At 45.3% G+C, this 13,417-nt stretch overlaps 1 protein-coding gene across 48 annotated transcripts in view; it reads right to left on the reverse strand.

Moving 5' to 3' along the window:
* Sorbs1 (sorbin and SH3 domain containing 1) overlaps window positions 1–13,417 on the reverse strand; it is a 229,085-nt gene that overhangs the window by 113,427 nt on the left and 102,241 nt on the right. The window lies entirely within an intron of this gene.

Here is a 13,417-nt window from a genome sequence, read left to right on the forward strand (position 1 = left end):
CTCACAATGTGCCAGGAATGCCCCTAGGTTAAATAATTGATCTAACTCAAGAAGGCAAGCACTAGCACAATGTTAGCTCTCGAGTGAGGTGCAGGGAGGTGAAGCAGCTTGTCCAAGTATTTTGGGCTTGATCATGGAAACTGGACAGCCTGAATCCTGGGCCACGCACGTGCCTAGGCACTGCCCTCCTCACTTACGGGCAGACACTATCACCGACATTGAAGTGGACAGCCCTCAGAATTAGGAGGTCTTAAACCAAAGGAAGCTTACAGCCAGTGGCCTTTTATTATCATTTGTCTCCAACAAATAAATTGGGCATAGTGGTGTGCGCCTGTAATCCCAGGGAGGTATACTCAGGAGCATCACGAGTTTAAGGTCATCCTCACCAGAAAGTAAGTTTGAGGCCATCTATCTAAGATGCTATGTGGTCCACAACCATACCACCTTAATCATGCCCAATCTCATCTGAAGTTAGGCAGGGTTGGGCCTGATTTGTACTCAGATGGGAGACTATATGTAAACACACACACACACACACACACACACACACACACACACACACACACACACACACATCCTATAAAACTTTGGCAAATAAACAAACCGTATAATGGCCACCAAAGTCACAGCATGCAGCATTTCCATCGTACCCAGAAATGGTCCCTGTGTCTCCTTACAGTCAAGTATGTCACACCGAGCCCTTAGGAACCATTACCTACTTACCATCACTTTGGTTCCACTATTTTCTACAGATATGCAACCTTTGGTACCTGCCTTCTCATATCTGTTATAACCCTTCTGAAAAACAAATGGGTACACACGGGTAAGTCTCCTTCTGGACCCTACTCTATCCAATGAAGTATCTCTATCCAATAACCCACTAGTTTGATTATTACTTCGTACATAATCTTGAAATCAAATAATATATTTTCCTACTTCATCCCTATTCAAAATCATTTTGGCCATTTTTTTATCCATTTTTGATACATTTCCCATTTTGTCCTGTTTTGTCTTATTTTTGAGACAGGATTTTACACTGTAATCCAGGCCAATCTAGAGTTCATTATGTAGCCCAGACCTGCCTCATGATAAGATCCTCTTATTGTGACCTCTCAAATGCTGGCATACCTAGGTAGGTCCTTTGCACTTTCAAGTGAAGTTTCAATTTTTCATTTTTTATTTCTCAAAGAAAATCAAGTAATGTCTGGGCGTGGTGGCGCATGCCTTTAATCCCAGCACTTGGAGGCAGAGGCAGATGGATCACAGTGAGGCCAGCCTGGTCTACAAAATGAATCCAGGACAGCCAAGGTTATACTGAGAAACCCTGTCTCGAAAAATAAAAACAGAAAAAGAAAAAAGAAAAAGAAAATCAAGCAATGGGGGTTTTGTAGACTCTATAATCACTAATGTTTTCACAATATGAGTGCACTGGTTACTGGACATGGCCTCTCTCCTTTCTCTGAATCTTCCTTCATTTCTCTCGTCAATCTTTTACAGGCTTAAAACTAAAGGCCTTGAGCACTCACTGTCTCTTCCCACACAGGACATCTCAGGCTTTCTGAAGTTCTATACTTTCATCCTGGTACCTGAGTGCTTTCTCCTCTCTGGAGGGAAGTAGGGACTGACCCCTCAAGACAAGGCTGCTCACTAAGAACACTTCCATGTAAGAAAGGAAGACAGATCCATCCCAAGAGATGTGCAATTGCAACACAGAAATACAACATGAGAAAGCAAGGCCATGTGACTCCTCCAAACATTCATAACCTCAGTAACTGAGTCCAAGGATACCGAAATAGGTGAAATGCTAGACAAAGAATTCAGGCCTAGTTTTCTTTTTCTTTCTTCTTCTTCTTCTTCTTCTTTTTTTTTTTTCCCCTTGTTTGTTTTTTGTTTTGTTTAGTTTTTTGAGACAGGGTCTCTCTGTGTTAGCCTTGGCTGTCCTGGACTCACTTTGTAGACCAGGCTGGCCTCAAACTCACAACAATCCACCTGCCTCTACCTCCCGAGCGCTGGGATTAAAGGCATGCGCCACCATGCCCGGCTTCAGGCATAGCTTTCAACATCATCAGAACCTCAGAGTAGAGTCAAGAAAACAGACGAAAAGCAGCCATCAATCAAGGATTTGGTAAGAAATTTCAACAGCTTCAATTACAAGTGCAGAGACTGATTCTACAAGAAAAATGACAAGCAGGGCAGATTAACAAACACAAACTAGGGTGGGTCCAAACATGACTAACTCAGTAGAACAGCAAACCTGCACAAGAATAAAATGAAGAAGAAATCGGCCCAACCTTTCAACAATCACCTAAATGTAAAGACCTTAACTTGCCGTTAAAAGACGCTAGAACTTGCTGGATGTTTTCAAAAAAAAAAAAAAAAGATTAAGCTGCTCACTTCCTGCTAGAAACTCACCCTGTTGGCAAAGACACACACAGCTGAAAGGATGGGCAATGACATTCCAAGAGAATGGCTACCATCAAGAAAACAAAACCCAAACGCTAGTGACAATGCAACTTGACCTCTGGTGGGAAAGGAAATAGGTGATGCTGCTGTGGGGACCACTAAGGAGGCTCTTCCAAAACCTAAGACGAGAACACTCCTCTGTGAAGCAGCTACGTGAAGGTGCCTCCCCGCCTTCATCCTCAAGCCACTCTTCATAAGGGCCGGCTCACACGAGCTGGACGTGTGTCCATGCAAGAATGGAGAAGGTGCCAAGTCTAACAATGAAGCAGTGCTTTGCTACAGAGGATAATTATGTCCTTTGCAGGGAAACGAAACCAGAGATCACAGTAAGTGAAGTAAAGCCCACTCAAAAAAAAAAAAAAAAAAAGTTTGGTCAGTTTAGTCTTTGTGGTTGTTTTATTTTTTTATTTGTTCCAGAAAAGTTGTAAAAGTACAATTGGAAGAAGTTGGGGAAGCAGGGATAAGGAGCAAGATAGCAGTCAATGAGATTATTATAAGCACAAAAATGTCAAGTGTGAAGTTATTCTGAATTGTCAGCTTGGCAGAACTGAGAATCACAGGCCTCTGGGCATGCCGTGGGATAGGGTGTTATGTACATTGGAGTAAGACCTGCCCACTGCGGGCGGCACCACTCCTAGGCTGTCTCCTCCTTGACTGTGTAAACTGGAGAAAGGCAGCTGAGCACTGCTCTCTGTTGTGAAGGTTTCTTTAAAAATAGGAAAGATATTAATTACATCAGATGTAGAACACGAATGTTTGTTTTACATAACAAACCTCTAACCCAAGCACTGGAGAGATGGCTCAGTCAGGAAAGCACTTGCCCTCCAACTCAGGAACTGACGTGTGGGGCCTTAGCACAGCATACAACGTCAGGTGTCTGTAAGTCCGGTGCTGGGAAGGTGGAGGCAGGAGGCTCCAGGAGGCTTGCTGGCCAGCTAGACTAGCCAATTGGTGAGCAGCCGGGTCAGCGGAGACGCTGTCTCCAAAGTAGGTTAGAAAAGTGACTGAGACAGGTGCCTTGTACTGACCTCTGGCCTCCCCTTGTATACTCATGCATACACACAGACACAAACACTCACGTACGCACAAACCCTCCGATTCACAGTTGTTAAAATGTACTTTTAAGCCATGCTCTGGTTGAACAAATGTTGACACAGGTTCAAAAAGGGCGGGGGGGGGGGAGATTCCACCTAGTGGCGAAACCGATCAACTGTAAACGGTCATTTATTTCCTTGTAGTTTTGTAGTTGCAGGAACCTAGGTGCCCCACTTGGGTGGGCCAGTGAGAGCCAAGCCATCATCCTACACCTAGAGCTGCTGGCCCTACCATACTTGGGCAAAGCACCGCAGTGTCAACACAGACATTCCGTCAGAAGAACAAGAAGTGAAGTAGCCAGAGCTTAGAATGATGGTGCCGATAATCAACAGTTCTGTTGTGGGGGGGGGGGGGGCCGCAGGGAGGCCTCTCTACTTCTAAGAGCTTGTTATTCTAAGACAAACTTGGGTGACAGTGAATGAATAATCTGCTAAAAAAAAAAAGCAAAAGCCACACTCATGGTGGTTCCAGCTGAAACAGGATCAAATAACTAAGCCTAAGCTATTTATCAAGAAGAAAATTCCCTTATGTGGACGGTCTAGGGACACACAGCTGGAGAAACCGAACTTGCAGGGATGAAGTCTTGACCAGAGAAGGCGCCTCGGCTAGCTTCTCACACGGCACACTCATGGTGTTTCGCCTTCCTGATTCCTCTCTGTCCCCAGCACAACTCAAGACTATATAATGTGGAAGGAAGGACAAAGTCCCTCCAGAGTGTGAAGTCATGAACTTTGCCCTTGTCCCCGCTCAGCTAGGAGGACCTGTCTGTAGAGTCTTACTTTTAAATAGCCAAGACTTTCCTCCACTCTGCTGCAGGTGCTTAAAGGGGAGCCAGCGCCTCTTAGAACAAGATACTGGCTATGCTCCATCTTGGAAATCCAACCTGAGATTGGCTTTATAAGTACAGACAAGCTATTTCCAATGCCTGAAAGAGCAGGCAGCTCACAAGCCCCCCAGGATAATTCCCAGCCTTACTTCTCTGAGCTTGCTCATCCCCTAACCTGAGAGGCAGAGCTCTCAACTTCTCAAAGGCACCTTCTCAATTGCCATTAGTGTCATTTCTCTTCAAATTCGCTCTCTGCATTACTGGAGGGAGGGAGGGCAGAAGGCTCTTCAGAAAGCAGAAAGGATGAACACTGAGCTGCCCACACTTCCTTTCAAGGAGTAGAAACTAGGCTAAGGGTAGGCCCTGACATTAGTTTCCTTCTGGAACCCCAAGAATCAGCTTGGGGGCTTGGAACGCAACAGGCTGAGGATTTCTGGAGAGGGAGCACCGGGAAAACATGTCCAAAAGGCCACCCCCTACACCTTCCCACTTCCTCCTGGAGTCCCCCTCCAACTGCGTTTCCGTTCTAACCAATTATCTGAAATGGTTTGCAGAAAGGTCTCCCGTGAACACACTCAGCCAGGTCCATCCAATAGCTTCTGGACTACTCCGAGCCTCTCAGGCCTACGGACCACAGTCAAGACAACTCACTCCTTCCTTCCTGTAACACATTCCGACTCTTGACTGTCACCAAAGACGGACTCTTCATGGGCCGCAAAGAGCCTCCTGGTAGAACAGGGCCCCTGTGGGTCTTCTAGGAGCTCACAGCCACAAGGTCACGAGCTGCTCCTTGCTCCTTTCCAACCACAGACTCATTTCCTTCAGGGTTCATCTGGAGTGTCAGAACAAGATGATTCACAGGCCCTCTGGCCCATTTCCAGTTTTCCAACTGGGTTGGAGGAAGGCTTCATGAGTCCCCTCAGGCCACTGGGTAGGCACTCAGCCACCCACTGCCCACCTGTCATTTCAGCCAGCGTTAAGTGTGCTTTTATCAGTTTCATTAACCTCCACTTCCTGAGCTTTCCTGAGTTCTGTGGCTACAAAATAAAGGGTTCTTACGCCTGGAATTTTATTCACTCCTTTCCTGCTGGGACACAAAAACTAAGTTGTGGTTTTGTTTTGTTTTGTTAAGTCTCTCTTCTACCAACTTTCTTCTTCTTCTTCTTCTTCTTCTTCTTCTTCTTCTTCTTCTTCTTCTTCTTCCTCCTCCTCCTCCTCCTCCTCCTCCTCCTCCTCCTCCTCCTCCTCTTCCTCCTCCTCCTCTTCCTTCTCCTCCTCCTCTTCTTCTTTCTTCTCCAAGATTTGTGTTTTTATTTACTTAAAGAAGAGGAATTTGGATTCCCTGGAACTGGAGTTACAGGCAGTTGTGAGCAGCCCAACAAAGAAGCCTAAGTTAGGTCCTCTGGAAGTGGAGCAAGTGCTCTTAGCCACTGAGCCATCTCTTCAGCTCATCTACATACTTGCCTCTTGTTGTACATCTACTTCCCCAGGACAGCCTCTGCCTTCAGCATGCTGAATTCCAGCCCTCCACGGTTACCTAACAATCTGTATCACCTTAGAACCTTCCGATGGTACCCACCCCATCACAGCACAAAACAAAGGTCAGACAACAAGCTTCAAGGCCTGGCTGAGTCTATTTCTTATCCCTCTCTGCCTGCCCTGTCTCTGTTGCCTCACTCGAAGCCCATCAGCACTCACCTGGCTGATACAGTGGCCAGTATGTCTCTGTTTCCTAACACCTAGCATGAAGCCTAGAGTGGAGCAAGCATCCAATAACGCTGATGAGGAAAGAGCCATCACTTGTGTGTGGGGGTGTCTAAGGGTACCATTCTCTCTCCTTCCTCAGTATCCCCCTCCACTCCCATACCTAGTGCAGCTGTTCTTCCTAATGCTTCATTTCCATTGCCCATGTACCCCCATGCCCACCAGTCTGTTCCACCCTTGACATTCCAGACCATGACCTCACCCTAACAAGCCTCAGATCCATGCCACCCCACAACTGCCACATGCTGACTTGAGCAAGAAAGAACTCCTGTATCTGATTCCAATGGGGGCCCCTCTAGGCCCAAAAGTTAGTCAGGCAGCACAGAAAGGAAAAGAAAAGAACTGCCAGCAAAGCCTACTGATCTACAACAGTGTCCTTTTAGCGCCCACTATGCATGAGGACAGCGCCTGGCTCCACTGTTGCCTCTAAGACTATCACAACTTGTACGATGAGAAGTGTGCCTGGAAGATGTGATACAGTCACACATCTCTTCTGACGACAATCTGGACTAAGTGTGACTGGGAAGAATGAAAGAATGATTCGAATAATCGATTACATAACTGCTTAAGTTACCCCAAATGTCACAGTTGTAGAAAACAACGATCGTAACATGTCATAGGAGCTAGAAGAGCACAGACCAGTGACTTTTCCAGTTCTACTTCCTCCCATGTGCTCCATGTACCCTACCTCTATGTGCAGCATCCTGACACGGTGGAGTATTTCCAAGCCTTCGAGGCTCACTAGCCTAGAGAAGGCATCAGCCACAGTGTGCCAGGCCCTCCTACGTCAGTTAGAAATCAAGAAAATGCCCCTTGGACATCCTCACAGGCCAGTCTGATGGAAGCACTTCTCACTTAAGATTCCCTCTGCCCAGGCGACTCTAGTTTGTGTCAAGTTAACAAAACAAGACAAGACAAAAAACAAAAAAAACAAAAAAACAAAATAACAACAACAAAAAAAACAGCCAAGTTGCCTACCTACAATGTGTGAAACTAGAATATTTTGAATGTTTACATGTTGAGATTTTGAGTATTCTCATGTAAATGACATAAATGAGAGAGCTAAGATTTACATGAAATTCACCTGTGTTTCATTACCCCTAGTAGCTATAAGCCTAAAACCAACTACATATTATTTTGAGCTTGCTTACATTTGCCTGCAATCTATCAGTGAGGACAAGTGTGGGCTTTTTTTCTACTGTGACGTCATGACACAAGAAGTCCTGGGTTTTATTTTTTATTTTTTTAATTTTATTAATTTATTCAGAATACATCTGAATTATTATCCCATCACGTGTATCATCCTGTTCCTCCCTCATTCCCGCTTTCACCCTATTCCCCTCCCCTAGGTCTATGACCGAGGGGGACCTCCTCTCCCACTGTATGGTCATAGGCTATCAAGTCTCATTTTGGTAGCCTGCTTATTCTTTCTTTGGAGTTTTAGGTTTTAAAGCATTTCAGATTTAGGGCTTTAAGGTGAGGGATGTGCAATCTGTAAGACAAATAATTTTCCTTAGCTAATATTTAATATCTGGCATATCAGGAGAAAATTCTAGGAGACAAACTAAAAGTGTCACTAATAATCTTGTCTATGAGAACTCCACATGATGCATTTTTCCCCCCTGGATTAACAGCGGTGATCTGAAGTGCAGAATTCTAACATTAATCACATCAACTGCTTTTGCTTATAAAGCCAGGCTCCTCCAATGCAGCTCCTTATGAGGACTCAGGGACACAGAGTGACTCAAAAGTTCTTACAGATTTCCTAAAGAAGCAACTGGACCAAATATTTCATTTTAATAAAGTTACAGGGACTGCCAGGTAACAACACACATAGTCCCTCCTTTAGACACTAACCAAAGCCCCCCTCTAAAAAAACCCTCCCCGCTCCTCTGCCCATAGCATTCCAGAGCCCTGAGCTACTTCCAAACCTCTTTGTATGTGCAACTCTGGGCATACAGAGGCTCTTAAACTTGCATTGTTAACCAAGACAAGCCCTAAAAGTGAAAACTGGCCCATTTGTGTTTCCCAAATATGGTCGTTTCTACAGAACCCAAACAAAGCTGTCTGACTGTGGCATTCAGTGAATTTGGAGCTCTTCCCTTAGACAATCTAGAGAATTCAAAACAGGGCAGATTCCCAAACTCATTAGATAAAAGCAAAGCATCATTACAAAGAACCTTTAAAGAAGGGGCAAGCCCATGACAGAGTTACCACACTCTTCCTGAAGGAGTCACTGTACAATGTGAACTCATTGAGAAATCACCAATGGAAGCATCTTCAATCCCCTGGGGAGTATAGGCTGGGCCATGGGCCACACACAGGTACATGAGACTAAACAGTAAGTGCTGTGTGAGGTTGAAAAACAAACCAAGGAAAGTCTTTGAACAGGGGCCGGCTGGAGTTCATGAATGGCAGAAGGGTGGGTCTCCCACACAGCAGAGTCCTCTGCTCTTACAGACAGCCCCACACAGTTCCCCCTCCACTTTCCTCACAAGCTGTAAAATCCCTGAGGCAACTTCTTCACCACATCCTATGTAAAACAGACCTTTACAGTACAGGCCATACCATGCTTGGAATGAGAGAACATGGACTCCATTCACTAAAAAGATCTTGTGTCTTCTGCAAATACATAACCTAAATGCCTCAATTCATAATGCTGGCTTACTCAAAAATTGCTTGTTTTCCTTAAATTTTCAAATTTCTCTAAAAGTATAATGACCTACCCCAAAGTCAATATGAAACACTGAAAACATTATCTTTTCCAAGAACACCTCTCCTCTCAATGGTGTTTGCTTAATAACTCAACTGGAACATGTACACACGGGCCCCAAATCAATAACCCCAAACTCACACACTACGAGGCCAAGGATCAGTGCTGCCTAACTGTGGTAACCATGAGGCTGCCACACTCCGGCTGCACACACAGGATTACATTAACTTCTTTTCTCTATTCCCTTCTCCCTTTTTTATTAAGGTCAGGCTTTAGAAAAAATATTAACAATCAGATATCAAATCTGCATCTAAGCATCTGATATTATAATACAAATCTCTGAGGTGGGTTTTCTTTAAGAATAAAACCCCCCAGAACACTTAAGAGAGCACTTAGCTGATAGCAAATAATTAACCAAAGCATTTATTTTAAATCTATGTTGTCTATCAAACCAGATTACCTGAAACAGCATGGCATTTAATAGTATTAATACTTTAATATCTGAAATTTATATACAAGTGTTTCTGTACAACAAAAACAACATCTATGCTGCAGGCAGAGTGACTCTGGCTTCTTTGGTATCTGGGGCCCACTCGTATCCCAGGTTCACATAGTACTTAGCAGTTGCTGGAAGCTGACCAGAGCCATAAGAAATAGATCTGAACCAAATTTGGCCAGGGCTGTTTAAAGGAGGAAACTCCTTAATTTGTCTGTTTCCTTTTACCGGTTTACGAGAAGATATTAATAATATCTAATTCAATAAGTTGTTCTTCTCCAGGTTAAATTTAAAAATATGTATCTACATGTTAACTGTGGGTAACATGGCAAGTATTCTAACAGAGAAGGCACCAGGCTGGCCCTTCTAGTCCTCTGTTTATTGTGTGGACAGACAGCTGGTTACAAGCCCTCCTCCTGAGGTGGAAGTTACTACCACTGTCTGTACCCCAAACCAGGCCTCACCAACTGCAGTAGGAATCAAGCACTAGGAATGGGGTCCGCACTTCGGCCTTCCCATGCAAACCCTGGATAGCTGTCCTCTCTGAAGGGCGGGTCTCAAGAAACCAAACCATCAATGTGGACACATGGTACATGCATGCAAAGTCCTGCACTCACACTACAGGACAAACAGATGAGCCATCTGCATTTCCCCAAAGCTGGCTGAGAACCAGTCACTTTACATATGTCATTTCTGACCCTCAAACTCCTCACAGTGGAAAAACTGAGCCTCAGGAATAGTCACAAGACTGGTTGAAGAGTCAAAATGTTGCAACTGGAAAGATGGCTCAGTGATTAAGAGCACTTGCAGAGGACCCAGGTTCAATCTCCAGCACCCATGTGGTAGCTCACAACCATCCATGACTCCAGGTCTGGGGCATCCAAAGCCCCACATTGCTTTGGGGGAATCTAACTTCTGTGGGCACCAAGCATGGACATAGTGCATACACAGTCACACAGGCAAAGTATTCACACACGTAAAAATTTAAACATATAAAATAAATAAACTTAAAGTTGTAAAACAGTGTCTGCCTAAAGCAAAAAACATTCCTCCTCTACAAAGACTGCTCAAAACACACACAGATTGCTTCAGGCATTTTATCCAGCTGCATCTTGTATCTATATAAGGCCTGCCCTCAGACAGGAAACACTCTAGGTGGGAAGAAAGGAAAGACTAATAGTCTCAATACAGCTCAGATGTTTCCATTCCCAGTACCTTCATCCCACCCATCCCCACCACCCCCCCCCCCCCCACCCCACCCCCCGTCCCTCACACACACACAGAACAGTTACAGCTGGCTGTCCTCTCTGTCCCTTATGAGGTAGCACGCCCCGCCTATTCCTAGCTGGATTCACTCTGTGAATTAACTTCCAACACAAGTGAAGTACCTGGTCCTCCTTACATACGCTACCAGCAAGTGTTATCCAATTTGCAGATAAACCTGTCTTCTATGCCTTCTGGTCCTGACAAGCTGTTCCCATGGTACCTGAGCCAGGGTTCCCACAGAGGCGTCTAATACACAGAGCAGAAGACAGGGGAGCGTGGGTTCTGAAAAACCACGCAGAAATGAGGTCAGGTAGACATCCCCAAACGGCCTTGAACACTAGACAGCAGCATTCTATCGGGCCACTCAACTCAGGATGAGTTCCACAGAACTTATCTAAGCCAAGCTTCACCCTTACTGGGAAGCATACAGAACGCACCATCACTGTGGGGACCAAGGGGGCAGGAGGGCACGCTGATGCCAGCACTTTTCCTGAGGCACACGCATCCTCTGCTCAGGAGGGAAGCTCCCCGCAATTTGGCTTTGAAAGGCTGCATAGAAACCTCGATTACAGCAACCACAAGTGACAATTTCTACATTTGTCTTTGCTTGATTGTTTGTAGCAAATACTGCCATTCAGAGAGGACCTGATTGTAGAAGCACATTCCCTACTGCTGCCCATGAGGAGGAGGCTTTATTTTCCCCTCTGCCCAATTGCCTTGATGGCTGACAAGAAAATTACCAGGAAATAAAAGGTGTTGACAATCCTGCAGAACTCAAAGAGGCTAAGTAGAAAAACCGCAAACAGAGCAAACCCACCAAAACTGAACAAGAACTGACAGAGTCCGAGATGTCTACGGGGTCATTTCTAAGCTAATAAATGTGAAAAGGAACAGTTCTTAAGCCCCAATGATCCCATGTTCACAACTTACATGTTATCTAAACATAAGAAATTGGACAAGGCTGGGTATGATGGTACACATCTGTAATAGGGAAATCACAAGTACAAGGCCATTCCTAGCCACATACCAGGGACAAGGCCAGCCTGGGCCACACAGGACCCTCTCAGTGTATAAATGTGAAGACCTGAGCTCAGATCCCCAGTATTCACATAAAAGGGAGGTGAGTCGGTGCATGCCTATAACCCAAGGGCTGTGGAGGCAGATGTGAGGGTCCCCGAGATTTGCCATCTAATGTGTCCAAATAGCCCATGATGCTTTCTCAAAAAGTAAGGTTGGTGAGAGATCCTTTCTCAAAAGTAAGGCAGAGATGGCTAGAGAAAAGATTCAGTGACTAAGAGCACTCCTTGCTCTTCCAGAGGATCTGCGTCCAGTTCCAAACACCATGTCAGGTGGCTCACAACCTCCCAAGCCTCTGTACCTCCAGCTCCAGGGCATTTGACACCTCTGGTCTCCAAGGGCACTCCCACTAATGTGTACATATTCACATGCAGTCAAATGCACCCACATACATTGTAGAAAATTATAAGAAATCACTGGGCGGTGGTGGAGCACGCCTTTAATCCCAGTACTTGGGAGGCAGAAGCAGGCAGATATCTGTGAGTTAGAGGCCAGCCTGGTGAGTCCAGGACAGCTAAGGCTACACAGAGAAACCCTGTCTCAAAATAATAATAATAATAATAATAATAATAATAATAATAATAATAATAATAATAGTAATAATAATGATGATGATGATGATGATGATGAAGAATAATGTCGCCAGATGTCAGCCTCTAGCCGAGAGAGAGAGAGAGAGAGAGAGAGAGAGAGAGAGAGAGAGAGAGAGAGACAGACAGAAGGAAGGAGGAGGAAGAGGAGGAGGAGGAAGAGGAGGAGGAGGAGGAAGAGGAAGAAGAGGAGGAAAAGGAGGAAGAGAAGGAAGAGGAGGAGGAAGAGAAGGAAGAGGAGGAGGAAGAGAAGGAAGAGGAAGAAGAAAAGGAGGAGAAGGAGGGGGAACACACTCACAAGATACTAGATACTAGGTGGGAGGAACCCTACCTTCTGTGGGTAGTTTCAGAAGACAGCAGAGGCGGGAGCTTGAGTTCCTCGTTATAAGAACAGTGAACTTCTTCCCATAACAAGCAGAGAAGCGTTCTAAGCACCTCACGCTGGCTCCGTCACCACGGTGAACCTCTCTGTCCCCACATGCCAAATGAGGTAAAGAGCACTAAGGCCCCTATTGCAAGGACTTGGGGGCATCTGTCCGTGCAACACGCTGCTGGGCACACAGGAAGCACTTCCTAAATGACCACATTCGGACACGAATGGCTTGTTTTTTTTTCTTGTCTCCCTCTAACTCCAAAAGTAGAAGAGAGTTGGAGATGAGTGGAAATTCTGGTTAATGAAATGCTTCTTTAGTCACTGTTTAACTGTAAGAGCAGCCCTCTGGGTCCAGCATGAAGAAGGAAAAGCCACTGCCAGGAATGAAGGCTTTCTTGCCTCAGGCAGAGAATGTTTAACTCAGACCTTGTGGTGACCCCACCCAGGACCCACATTTGTACAGAAGTCTGCAGGTTACAAGACAGCAAAGTCCTTGGCCATCTGAGACAAAGGTTAGTCAAGATTTCAGTGGGGGCTGGGAGGACCGTCCAGCCAACATGGTCCGCTTGCAGGAAGGTTTCATATGGCCCAAAGACTCTGAGCATCTTGGAATTTTAGGTTCCCAAAAGCTGTCCTCTGACTTCCGTATGTCCATGATGTGAGCGCCTCCCACAATTCACACACAATCCAATCAATGCAAAGAATTTCAAGGCTTGTAAACGTAATGGGCTTCAAAGTCCTAGTCCGTGTGCTG

This window comes from Acomys russatus, chromosome 5 (assembly GCF_903995435.1).
Source record: "Acomys russatus chromosome 5, mAcoRus1.1, whole genome shotgun sequence".
In the NCBI taxonomy this organism is placed as follows: domain Eukaryota; kingdom Metazoa; phylum Chordata; class Mammalia; order Rodentia; family Muridae; genus Acomys; species Acomys russatus.